The sequence below is a fragment of the Trachurus japonicus genome, chromosome 11, assembly GCF_045865225.1.
Source record: "Trachurus japonicus isolate A0001 chromosome 11, Traja_1.0".
Taxonomy (NCBI): Eukaryota; Metazoa; Chordata; class Actinopteri; order Carangiformes; family Carangidae; genus Trachurus; species Trachurus japonicus.
The window spans coordinates 11,577,106-11,591,015 of NC_140917.1; positions in this window are offsets into that span (position 1 = coordinate 11,577,106).

Genomic DNA, 13,910 nt, shown 5'->3' on the forward strand with positions numbered 1-13,910 from the left:
GAGGAGGAGGAGGAGGAGGAGGAGGAGGAGGAGGAGGAGGAGGAGGCCCAGGAGAGTTGAAAGCAGGAGCGCAGACGAACGACGAGCGAGGCTGTGTTGAATCGGTTTGACTGCAGAGACGAGACAAGTCGGTTTCCAGCAACTCTCTGTCGTCCTGCCGACCCAGCCGTTGCTTAGTAACTGGTCCTTTCAGCGCCAGCTGATGTCTGAAATGCCGGGCGTCTCACCACGCAGCCGATCGGCACTCAGCTCTGTCGCAGCTCTGAAGGAAAAGAGGAGGGAACCATTTCTTCAGCTGGATTCTGACTAAACCTCGGAGCTGGTGGTGGAAGCTGCCAGATCCACAGGTGGGTGTGTTGTTATACGGCTTCAGTGTTGTCGTCGTCTGTCCAACATCAACTCGACAAACATGACATGACATGATTTTATCTCAGGAGAAATCCCAGAGTAAAGATAGAGAAGATTCACCTGATGAAATGAAACAAAAACAAAAAAATCAAGTTAAAGGTTCAAATGAAGACTTTTATCTTCGCCGACAGTAGATTTACAGCTAAAAACAAAAAACATGTCACCAGTGTAAAAGAAACACAAAGAGTTTAGTTTGAACAAAAACATGTCAGTGTATGACAGAGGAGAGCAACAGGTCTTCACATCCGAGAAGCTGCAACCAGTTTCAATTGGTCATGAGTTTTCATTGATTGATTGATTGATTAGCTGTTGCAGCCCTGTAGTCTATCAATATAATTGCATTGCCAGCAGATCAAATGAGCATGTGGCAGCAGCACATTAACTGTCTGGTTGCCAGACATTTTGATTTTGATTGATCAGAGGAAACCCACACATCGATGTCCACAGCGATGATAACCGTTGGTTTTCTGTGGGGTTCAATCTAAAATCACACATCTGGTGGTGTCGACATTTGTAAAAACGAAGCAGAGCTGCGCTGACATGTCTGTGTTACTTCTCCTCCGGCAGCTGCAGCAGAGCCCCTCAGGCGACCTGCACAAACTCTGCTGTAATGGGCGTCCATGTGGTCGGGGGGTCTCTCCTGTCAGCAGCACTCCTCACGGGGAGTCTGAACCTTGGAGCTAAACCCCCCGCCCCGAAGGCAGAGAAATGTTTCGAAATGAAATCTCTCTCTCTCTCTCTTTCTCTTTCCTCTGGGCTTTCTGCTGCAGGCAGGTGTGAATGCTGAAACAGAGGGAGCGATGGAGAGAGGAGGGGGGAGGGGCTTTATACCAAATGATAAGTCATATTCTCCTCCATCAGTCTCCATCACCCTTCCTCCTCCACCCTCTTCCTCAGTGGGACCGAATCTTCTGCTCAGTGAATCTAAAAGTTTTCCAGGCTCACCGGAGGGGTCGTCTCTGCAGGGAGGGTGACCGAATCTCCGCCTGAGGGAAAGAATTACATTCACAGAAACAAAAAACGAAAAAAAAGATGCTTTCTTTTCTTTATTTCTTTCTTCTTTTTTTTTCCTTCCTGAAGCAGAAGCAGACTGTTGCTCTGCGCCCCCACAACCCCACCCCTCCTCGCTGAAGCCCCATGCTGATGGAGCACAGCTGGATGGAGGTGGATTTGAAATCTCAATGAATGCAACTTTATATTGACTTTTTTTTTTTCTTTTTTTTTTTAGTTAAAGTTGTGGAGTGTTTTTTTGTTTTGTTTTTCCTTCTTTGGTTATTTATTTTTTTAAATACGGGGTGGGAGGGGGGGGGCACTCCAGGCCTGGGCAGGGACTCTCCCACATCACAGATTGAAAATGAAAAAGCAGTTTTGGTTTTTAGCCCAGTAGGACACAATCAGCACGAGAATGAGGATCACTGAAGAGCTTCATTTCCATAATGACACATCCAGCCTGCCTACATACTCTCCACTTCTGGATCTCTAATTACAGAGTTACTGAATTTTTTATAGTTTTTTTTTATTTTATTTTTTTTCATCATTTCTTAATAGAGGTTTTGTCAGTGTTAAGTTGCCTGCTGGAGAATTCCCTGGTTTTAATGTTCATATTGAATATGAGTTTCCATGGATGGATGTTTGAGCCTCCACATGACTCACACCTTGGTTTTGGAGATCTGATGGAGCCACAGTGTTATTTAACCTTCACTAATATTCACACAACCTGGTTGGAGCCTCTCAAATAAAAAATAATCTCAATGTAATTAACATATTTTGGATTAAAAATAAAAAAGAAATGATAATTTTTGCCCTTTTACCAATTTTTCTTTTTGTTTAAATGTGAATTTGGCTTACAAACTCAACTCTGGGGAAAAGGAAAAGAAAATGTGTTTTTTTGTTCTGTGTTCTGTATTTTTAAGTGTAGCTTAAAAATATGAATTTGGCTCCAAATCAAAGTCCTGAAAAGTTGTGATTAGAAAAAAAAATTTAAAATGAAACAAAAAAACCTCAGCCTCCAACCAACTTTAATTTAAAAATTAGGGCTAAGTTAAATCTGGCTTTAAAAAAAAAAAAAACTTTGCCCCTGAAATTTTCCCCACTGTTCATGGTGACACACATTATGACATAAAGCTACATATACATTTTTCTTCTAGACGATGACTGTGTCAAATTCTCTCTCTCTGTTTAAATCTGGTTTTCTAAATTGCCCTGCTTCCTGCTCCACTTCAGCTCCACTGAGGCGTTGCCTCTTCTGTGTAAATGTGGAGGAAATGGTTGGAGCTGAAAACGGCCCTGCAGGCAGCAGCAGCAGCAGCAGTCACCGCGTGTGACGGGCTGAGACACCCGGCGTGTGTCAGCGGGTTCAGGTTGTTCTGCTCTTCAGTCGTCTTCACCGATCAGTGTGAAGTGAAGCGTCTGATAGAAAGATCCTCTGATCGTATACCGAGAATGTTAAGTCTACTCTGACACACACACATACACAGACACATACGTATACTTCTGTACTTGTGAGGTTCATACGGCATTTCCCTATTACAGTATTAATCTGCAACAACTCGGCCCGGGGGTCATCACAAAACAAAAAGAAAGAAGAAAAAAAAAAACAGTTTTGAAAAAAGGTAGAAAATGATTGTGTCATTTTGACCTTTTAAAAATCCCTGTACTCAAAACTGTCTTCTTTTTTTTCTGAAATGTCCTCTCAAATACACAAAGTCTTGTGTTTTCGTCTTCTTTTCAAAACTTTCTAAAAATGACTTCCAAGGACATGTCCAAGGACATTTTTGAAAAGTCTTCACTTTTGTTAAAAAAAAAAAAAAATCCTATTCTCTGTTCTTTCTGAAAAATGAAAAAACGTCCTTGGTTTCTACATGTTCTTTTGTTTTCCACGTTACCTGTTGTATCTGGTTTGGGACTCACCTCCCACCTGGGACGTATCAGACAGGTGGAGGCTTTTCTGTAGGAATCGAGTTTGGTTTCATCTCTTCTCAGTCTCATTGTCCTCACAAAGACAAAAGTACCAACATTCCTGTTTATTACACACACACACATACACACACACACACATTAATATACAGTATAACAGTGTAACCACATCTACTGCCTTTGTATTCATATGCACGTCTCGTAAGCACACACACACACACTGCTTAGTGAAAATAGCGATGCAGTGAACACACTCCCTGTATGTCTGCGCACACACACACACACAAACACTTGGCTGTCGAACACTCCCAGCAGCTCACTGCCGAACTTACACCCGACATCCCCCCTTTTCTCTTCTTGTCCTCACCCAGTCCACCTCTCCCTCAACGTCCCACACCCCCCACCCCCATTTGTCTTTCACACTCACTTTATCTCTCTAGACTTCTCTCTCCAACATCTCTGCGCTTTTTAAATTTAATTTAGCTTCACAGGCTTGACAGGTGAAATACATTTGTTTTTTGCGAAAGCACAGGAAGAAGGAAAATTGCAGATAAAAGAGGAGGGAACAATAAAGAGGAGCTCTCTGAGAGTAAGACGTCTCACTCTGTCTTATCTCTTCAGTTCTTCTCTTGCTCGTCGTCTCTCCCTGGAAGAGCTAAAACTCTCATTACTCTGCTGTCAGCTGCTGCAGGAGGCAAAGGAAATCTGTGCAGAGGCTGTTATTTAAGGTGCAGCTTGTGCGTCAAGGCTGCGGACAGGTGTGTATATTTTAGTCTTTAACTGTGAGGACACACAAAAGTTCGTACACCTACTCTGTGGGGGACACACTTGCCACCTGAGGCAGTTTTAGTTTTTCCTTCAGGTGCTTTAAGTTTTTTTTATTCTTAGAGCCTTCCAGTAGTAAGTGTAGTAAGTTAAGTGGTGGGTAAAAATAAAAAAAAACTCCTCCATGTTTTAAAGCTGCATCGGTGTTCTGGTACACCTACGTCGCGGGGACACGGTTTATGCACCACATTATGGGGACTGTTGTCAATGCAGGGACAGTAAATGCAGTGTAAGCTTTTTCTTCGAGATTAAAATATGGTTTTGGAATGGTTTATTATTTCTTAGGGCCTCTGTGAGGAGTGAACACTAGGTGGTGCAAGAGGGAGGTTCAAGTGGGCAATAAAATGAGGTTGATGATGCATGAAGGTGCTCATTAAATTTCATGCTGCTAAGTAGATTATATCTCATTTTGTGTACACTTGAAAATGTTCATGTTAAGTTTGACACTGCAAAGACAATTTATCCTGCAGAACATGTTTTAGATGGAAGAACCAGAGTAACAGATCAACATTTATTTTTCAACTACACAGGTGAACAAGTTGAATAACTTTTCCCTCAGGAAATTGGTTAGCAGAGGTGGTGGTTTGTTGTTGTTTTTTTGTTTTCATTAGCATTTCCACTGATTGGGTTGTTTATCTCTACTCTCCTCCTTTGTGAAGAACTGAGTTTCCGTCTCTACTTGACATTGTGAGGTCCCGACTGTCTGATTAATGACTGTGAGGTGCGCCGACGTGATCGATCAATTAATCAATCAAATGATGCACAGGGCCTTGATGCACTGTCTCATTATCAAAGTCAGCCTTGTGTGTAACAATCCGTGGCTATTTAATATCCACCTACACTGTAAGATAACGTTTGTTTTTCTTAATTTATGGCTTACTTTAACTCACTAAAATGTTAATTATTATATGCTGCAGAGTGTAAAGTCCTGTAAGCAGAGTAAAATACTAAGAAATTTGTTTGAGACCTGGAAAAATCGATTCTGGTCTACTGTACCGTGTTTATAGAGCGTAGAGTCACCCTATACATTATCTCAAGCTACTGTACTCAGTAAGGTCAAGGCTGTACAGTATCATACAGAGAAAAGTTTAAACAGTCAACAGAAGTGAACTTTAGTTTAACTAAAGCAAAGCGGTTTTCACCCTTTTTGAGGACAGTTTGTACACAAATTGTTCTGCCAGCTGATGATGAATTTAGTTTGTGCCCAAAGCATGAGTGAAGTTGTTTTAAAACCCCAACTGAAAAACAAATCTATTTGCTATTCAGTATTCTTGTTTTATCAAACTTAATTCCACTGATCCCTATGCCTACGTGATATTTTAAAGGGCCGACAAATAAAATCACTGCCTGCATGGACTGATGCCACTACAGCTAACGCAGCAGTGTAGCATTTCAATTTCAGCCATCTTAGCTATAAATATTAGAGGGCTTAGCCAGTACAAATTGCTCTTCATCAACAGGTGGCGATCATTAAGTCTGAGGTTTAACAGCTCCATTAGACCCACATCTAAATGACTCTGCTGTGTGTTAATGGAGCTTGTTTCCCCAGGACGACAGTGATGGCTTTAATTATCACCTGCTTTAAGAGCACACAGGGACAAATGGAAACAAGACGGAGAGAGACAAGCTCCGTCCACCCACTAGCAAGTGGAGGAGAAAAAATGTTGGTTAAGACTCCCTCTCCTCCTCCTCCTCTTCAGTCTCTTTTTCTTTGTAAATCTGCAAGACAATGGAGACAGAAGTAAGAAAATTTAACCAAATCCATCAAGATAAACATGAGAGCAACGAGACACAAAAAGAAAAGAGAAAGCGAGACATCAATTAAGCCTTTGTGGCTAAACACAGAAGGTCGAACCGCAGTCTGACTCCATGCAGCAGAAAAACATCTAAAGAGGAGAAAAGCTGCTTTCATATATCCGGCCAAACTCAAGAGGGAAAACACACAGCTGTGTCTCAGTAACCATGGGCACACACAGGAGGAGAGTGAGACAAATCTGACCACAAACACCAGACAAGCACAGAAGGAAGAAACATGAGGCCATGTTATGTGATGTAGGCTTTTATTTTGTAAGATTCACACAAAGAGATGTTGGAACAGGTGTTAATCCAGATCTGCAGCTTTGAATGTGATTACAAGAAGTCTATCTTGTTTATGAGATTTTCAACAATTTCAACTCAAGTCGCACCAGGTATTAGATTCAATCAATCTAGAAATAAACATGTTAGTAAGTCCAATAACATGAAATCAATCGTTAAACACTCTTTCTGTCAAAAAAAAAATGTAATTGTTGAAAAGGTTTTAAAAGACATTGGGCCCTAGTTTGGTGGCGCAGCGCAGGTGGCGGAAGGTAACGCAGCCGGTCTAATGCAAGTTTCGACCAGCGCAGCCTAGCGCAAAGTCAGATTGGCAGATTGGTAGATCGCGCTGCGCTGAGATAGGCGTGGCCGCGCAGCAGGGGGAGGCGTCACAGATTCAGCTTGGTGCAGTGGAAGTTTCGTGCGAAAATGTCCCGCCGAGGTTGCGCTGAAAGCTCGCCACCTCCAACCAGGTCTACTCTCAGCGCAGGGCGGAGCGCAGCAGGTGCAGTGGAAGTTTGGCTGACTGACCTGCAGTGCACACACGTCACCAAGACCTCACAGGCAGATCTCCACAGTTCCAGACACATTTCAATGCAATAAATATCCACAATAACCACTATTTAATGCAACTAATGGAATCAACATGTGAATTTATATCTTTATAGATTGTCCCGTCACATCTGACGTCAGATCAAAGCAGAGATCAATGGCTCCACCTGAATTAACACAGCAGGGACGAACTGGCACTGAAAAGCTGTGGATGTCCCAAGCAGGACTGAGGGTGGATGACTGCATGTCGCTGCCGTGTTGAGACTGCCGTTGTGATGATCGCTTTATTTATTTATTTACTTATTAATTCATTAGCGCGAGCGACCACGTCGTCACGCGGCCGTAATGAAAAACAAAACACAAATCATCATCTCTCTTAGCCCACCACAATAGCCTCTGTGTCAGATAGTCAGTATAGCCTATACTCAGCATCTCTCATCACAGAAAAAAAAGAGAGGAGGACAAAGAGAGAGAGAGAGCGTCCTTTACGCTGATTTCATCCCGCATGGTGTTTGTTTATGTTGTGATTAGTGTACACCTCTCATCTTGCTTACACAGGGTTTGAATAAATGTGAGTTTCTTTATTAGTTTATTAGTTGTTGTTTCTTACATTGGGCAGGGGTTCTCAGTGTATCAGATCAAACCTGATTAAGGATATTAGTATTATTATTAGTAAACTCATTATTGGTCACTCTGAGCTCGGACCTCCGGACCAAAACAGCTGTTTCCTCCTGGGAGAGGTTCGGCCTCTGGCGTCGCTGTCTCCTCCGTCGATGTCAAAGTATAAAATGACAAACTTGCAGTGCGCATCGCCCGCTGCGCAGTTAAAGGTGAGGAGAGGAGCTCATTTGATTGGTGAAGATCCGAATCGGCTGTGTTAATCCCACTTCTCCTCCTCCTGTCTCCCTCCCGCCCTCTCTCCTCCCCCTTTGCCGTTTGCGCCGGTAGGAGGGACGAGGGGCGGGCTTGCGCTGGCGTAAGTCGGACTGCGCTGTCCAGCAAACTTGCGAAATGGACCTGGACACGCCTAGTTGGCGTGGCGAAGCTGCGCTGAACTTAGACTTCGCCCGGTCGAGGAAACTAGGGCCCATTATCTTTTAACATCATAAATTATGAATTCATAAATTCTAAAATAAATTGGAAAATCTCACTGATTCTAATTATGAAAAAAAACATTTTATTTGAAAATCTAGAAATTACTTTTGATTGTGTTTTTCATATTATAACAACATAATTTATGTAAAAAGCCCAATTTCAAGTTTTTGTTCTCGCATGTTGTTAAGAATACAATTATTGATATAACGGACTGAATTAATGATATTTGTTTGATGTTAGATAAAGTATTCAAACTGAAAACTTGTTTTTGAAAAAAAAATTATCACAGATTAAATTATTGACATTTGAGAGAGCTGAGTTACATTTTAAATTACTTTTTAAACTATTCATCCCCCGATTTTTCAGAAAAACTTTTCTCATTATCATTAAATGTGTTTCGTGATCTCAATAACACAATAACAATATTCCTATTTATTTTATGAAATAGGAAAACAGGAGTAATAAAAGAAAGAAATATTAATGTAGGGCCTATTTCATAAGTTTTACATTTCGTAGTCATTTGATCACAGGGTGTTAAGTGTGGAGACAGTATGTTCGCAATTTACTATGTTTAAGAAAACAAACTAACACAGTCGACAGCTGGTTGCAGCTTGTTGTTGAGTGAGGCGTTTCACTGTCGGCTCAAGTGTTCGGGAGAAGTTTGTATCTGAGCCTGATCCCTTTAATTCTGCTGTCTGCCTTTCAGCCATCTGCATCCTGCTCCTCTTCCTCCTCCTCCTCCTCCTCATCGCCTGTCTGCCTCCTTCTGCTTACTCATCCTCTTCATCATCCTGTCTTCCTCCCACACCTTCATCCCTCCTTGTCTGCCTCGTCTTAAAGTTCACTTCAGCCTCTGTCTCCAGCTCCTTCCTCCTCCTCCTCCTCCTCCTCCTCCTCCTCCTCCTCCTCCTCCTCCTCCTCTTCCTCCTTGCCTTACACTAAGCCTGTTTACATAGGATTAGAATCTCCAGCGGCTGCGTAGCTGCTGTTTTTTTACCCTTTAAAGGGAGTCGGGACTGGTTTTCTCCTTTCTGTGTGTTTCTCTGTGTTTGTTGTTAAAACTTTCAGGGGCTGCCGCCGCTTCTGAGCTGAACTCTGCCCTTGAGTTCCTGGTTTACCCAAACTGTTTGTTTTTTCCTTCCTCACTGTACTTGAATGGAAAATCCACCTGAGTCACAGGATCAATGACCAGGAGTCTAAGGGGCCGTCCACATGAACACGGGTATTTTTGAAACTGTGTGTTTTCCTGCACGGTTTGGCCTTTCATCCACACGTAACCGCAGTTGTGGGTTCCTGAAACCGGAGTTTTTTGTAACCTGAGTCCAGGGTGAACTTTTTCAAAAAGTCCGGTTTCAACAGTCATGTGTGGACAGGAAAACCGCAATGAATCTCTTGTCGCCGTTGTTTGACGTCACAGTGTGCGACGGTAAACAGTTAGGTGTATCCACAGAGACTTGTGGACGTGACCAACTGCTCAATAAAAAGAGCTTGTATATCGCCGTACTTGGACTGACACGACACGCCCTGCCTCGGTTCGCCATTGTTGTTTTTCCGGTAATGAATTTTTCCAGCCTTGTGATTGGCTAAAATGGCCTTTCTGTTAGGAGTGATATCGCCACCTACTGCTTTGGCATGTGCATGACATTGCTTGCGGCAAATTTTGTGGTTTCATGTGGACAGAGATATTTTTTTATCACACGGTTGGTGTAGACGGGATTTTTATTTTTAACTGGAGGCCAAAAGAGTGTGGTTTCAAAAATACCCGTATTCGTGTGGACTAGGCCTAAAAGGTCAGGAGTCTGTGTTTGAAGTGACTGTTTACTATTTTGTGCTGGAAAGTCCACTACAAAGACCCCCCCCCCAAAAAAAAAATCAACAACTATGAAGTGATGTATAGGAACAAAGAAGAAGGCAAAACTGACCACAGAGAGAGATATATAGTCATCACAAAACATGCAAAATTGACACAATACATGACATTAAATGGTCACAGTTAAAATGTGACCATTAAGTGTTGTAAAATAATGGCAAAAAAGAGTCGTAACAACCACTGAGAAACAAAAATAAAATGAATGAGACATGAAAAAAGATGCAACACGGCAAAAAAAAAGACTAGAAACATAAATTGACCACAAATAGACAAAGATGATATGATATGTGGGTGGACTTTCCCTTTAAGTGCTTGCTGTTGGACTTGTGTCTGCCCTGAAACTGTGAAGTCTCTTGTTTTAAATGCTTTTTTTTTTTTTTTAAAGAAAAAACAACTTAATGACAAACTGCACCTGTTTTTGGTCTTTTTCAGTGTTGTGGCTTTGAAAAAGTTGTGTCACAGAAACAAACAATCACTCACTGTAAATTTCAGCGCAGCATTTTTCAGGGTTTCGTACGAATCACGTGTCCTTCTCTCTGCAGTGTGTCATTATCTGGTGACGACAAGGAAAACGGCATCTGTGATGTTTTCTCAGTCATAGCACTGTATTATACCTTTAACGTTGTATTTTATCAATGCAAAGTTTTTAGTTTTGATAAAGAATGTATGTTATGCGCTTCATGGACACGTGAGCTTTATTTCTGTCTTTGTTTTTATATTTTGCCTCTGCACTCAAAAACAAACCAAACACACAAAAAAACAGCCGGCCAGTGTAAGAAACAGTCAAGAAAAAAGTTAGTTAACCACTGAAATCACAAACCTTAAATCTTTAGACTGAAAATATTAATTGAATTTCTCTCTGCATTTTTAGATGAGGCAGATGACATGTTAAATATGTTCTGAAATGCTGAAATGCAAAAACCTTTTCATATGAAAATTTACATTTCAAACTTAAACTCAATTGTCAATGAAATTTAGGAAAGAATTGCTCAGTATTGATACTTGTGGGGTTTTTTTAATAGCGTTGTGTTTTGTTTTGTTTTTGACATTTGAAATGTAACCTTTAAAACAAGCATGTAGGCATCATGATTTCCAAAGTGTAACATCCAACTGCTAAATCTACTGTAAGTTTGACAAGACGTCTTTAGAGACTTTATTATTCAAGATCTTGAAAGTTTGAAATAATGTACATGTACAAAATGTATCATCCACTCTGGCTTAATGAAATCGGGACCTGGCTTGTTTCAAACAACACAACCAGCTGTTTTCCTTGCTGTTTTTTGTTTTTGTTTTTTTACAGTGTAGTTGACGTGCAGATTTCCTGGCTCTCTGTTTTTATTATTTTTACAGTATAAATGACGTGCAGATTGTATGTATCAGTGTGTGAACAGAGCTCCTCTATATTTTCTAAGTGGTTGAAAGTTGTCGTGTAGGTTTATCTTCCTGCCTTCAGTTGAGCTCCTTTATGAGTCTGCGCTCTTGTTTTGTAAAGAAATAAAACTTCCTGTTGGACCAAAATTAAAATTGTGTGTGCATGTGGGTTTTATTTTTGTTTTGTATTGTAGTTCATTTGTTTGTTTTGTGTTTGCATGCTAACATTAACTAGCACAGTGTGTAACTGAGATCAATGAGAGTAATGTCTTGAATTCTTTAGGTATTTTACAAACCAAATTGTTGGACAAATTAAAATGTGGCCTGAAGATGGCACTACATAAAAAAAAGTTATTTTATTTATTTGGTTACCAGTTTCATTTGAGTTACATTTTTAAAAAACCTGTGTGAATTTCAAACAGCCAAAGGAGAAAGACGTAAAGACTTTGAAACATTAAGCTGCTCCACCCTCCTCACTACGTGGACAGTTATATGGAAATCTAATATTAGCCTGTATTTCCATAATCTGCATGCGTGTGAGTCATCATACATGATGGTGGACAGATGGTCGGTGGGCAGAGTGACAGAACACAACATGCCTTTACAGGCACCATGTGTCCTTGAGTCCAGAGCCTTCGACATAACACACTATATCACTGTTCGGTCAACGTGGAAGACTTGAAGATTGTCTGTGTCCTCATTTTACCTTGGAGCTCATAGTTCAGCTCTACACATGTTCAGAATTTGGATCCAATCCACTCAAAACCCGACCTGGAAAAACTGATTTAGCCCCAGTTCATGGACGACCAGAACCAAACATCTGATGAAATTAGATTTAAAAACACAAACACCAGCAGCTAAACACTTGATATCAGAACACCAGATGCCAGGACTATTCAGATCCACCTGAGTCCGACCGTGTAGGATTTGTCCACGTCGGACTTGGGTTCTCAGTTGGTTCTTGGTTCCAGTCACTTAACCACATATGTGTGTGTGTTTGTGTGTGTTTCTGTTAAGCCATCCTATAGTGGACTCTTGCTAGTGAACACACGCCAACAGGCACACAATCACCATCACCACAACCCAGTGGCTTTTCATACCAATCCAGCTGTTCCCATGGCAACCAGACCTGGAAATAGTAGTAAGGATGCTAACATCTCCCACTGGCAGTGACACACACACACACACACACACACACACACACACACACACACACACACACTGTAAAATAAGGTGAAAGGTCATGGAAGGCAAAAAAAAACATAAAAATATCAGGTGGTGACATACAACCAGAAGAAACAATATTATTATTGTAATAAATACAGTTAGTGAGAATTAAGAATGAATAAAGAAACAATAGCTGTGGGTTTAATCAGCAGCTGGTGTGTCCACATCTTCATTTTTAATTCTATTTTTACAGAGCAGTGTAAATAACTGAGATCTTCTTCTAGCGCCAAAAAATGTTCAATCTTTTAATCCACAGCAACATGTCAGCGAAAATTAAATGGAACCACCCCAAGGACACAAAACAACTAGGAAAGCACACAAAACAACTATAGAGACACATAAAACAATCACAAAGGCCCAAAAGACTATCACAAAAACACAGAAAACAATCACACAGACACATGTAACTATCACAAAGACACATAAAACAATCAAAAAAAAACTGTAGAGAAACACACAGTCTCATAGTCTGAACAGCTCCGGTCTTTGGCTGAAGTCACACAGGTCAGTGTTTTGTCCCACGCTCCACCATTATCTCTCTGTGAGGTCACTGCCAAAGCCTCATGGGAGCTGTAGTTTTTCACCCTGACAAAATGTTTTATCTCAGAGGGCGACAAGGGAAAAGGTGGAGCCATTAGATCCCCAGGAAGAAGACTAAAGACTTTGAGTTATTGCACAAACACACACACACACACACTGAACAGACTGTGCTGTGTTGGATGAGTCAGCTGTGACGGACGGCTTCAGGGAGGGAAATGTGTTCCTGTTACAGGCATCATCGACACTGAGTTAAATTTCTTGTTAAATCCATAAAAAACCTCAAACACCTGCAGCAGTTGTAGTTTGTCACCAGGACTTTCAGAGGCGGAGACTGGAAACACTTTTCTGTATCAACACATTTACTCTTTTTAATTACATTTTTAATGAGTTCTTCTGACGACTAGAGAGCCTGTAGCCATCAGACTGATTCAGATGCTGCGTCGTTCAGATCCGTACGAATCAGCCAGTCAAGTGCCTACACAATACAGTAGCCTATACACTGATGAATATTACAGCCACCTGCCTGATAGATATATAGGCCTACACGTAGATGCCGCATTCGAGTTTGTCAGGCGCGTCAACACGGCCGCCATCTTGGGCAGGGCTTTCTGACCATAGACAAATTTCAGTGTATGTATGCATGTGGGTGTGTGTCTGAGTATGTAAGTGTATGTATAATATGAAAAAAAAAATCTATTTTGAATCATAAATATAGGCTCTGTCTGACATTTATAATAAACCAAACGGCTTGAAAATCGGTTGACTAATGCAGTAAGTAGGCATGGCTTCCCCCTGCCCAAGATGGCGGCCACGTCGACGCATCGTTCCAATGGACAGCAGCGTCAGAGGCAGCATTTACATGTATATATTTATGGATTAAACCACCTGACCTGTTGACTGTTTGTTGCTAGATGACATCTGGTGGCATGAGCAGAGGAAGACATGCACTGGCATACACTAGTGCTGTGTCTCAATTCCAATAGGCTACGTCCGTACTTATGGTGCGTTCCAGGCAACCCGTAACTGGTGT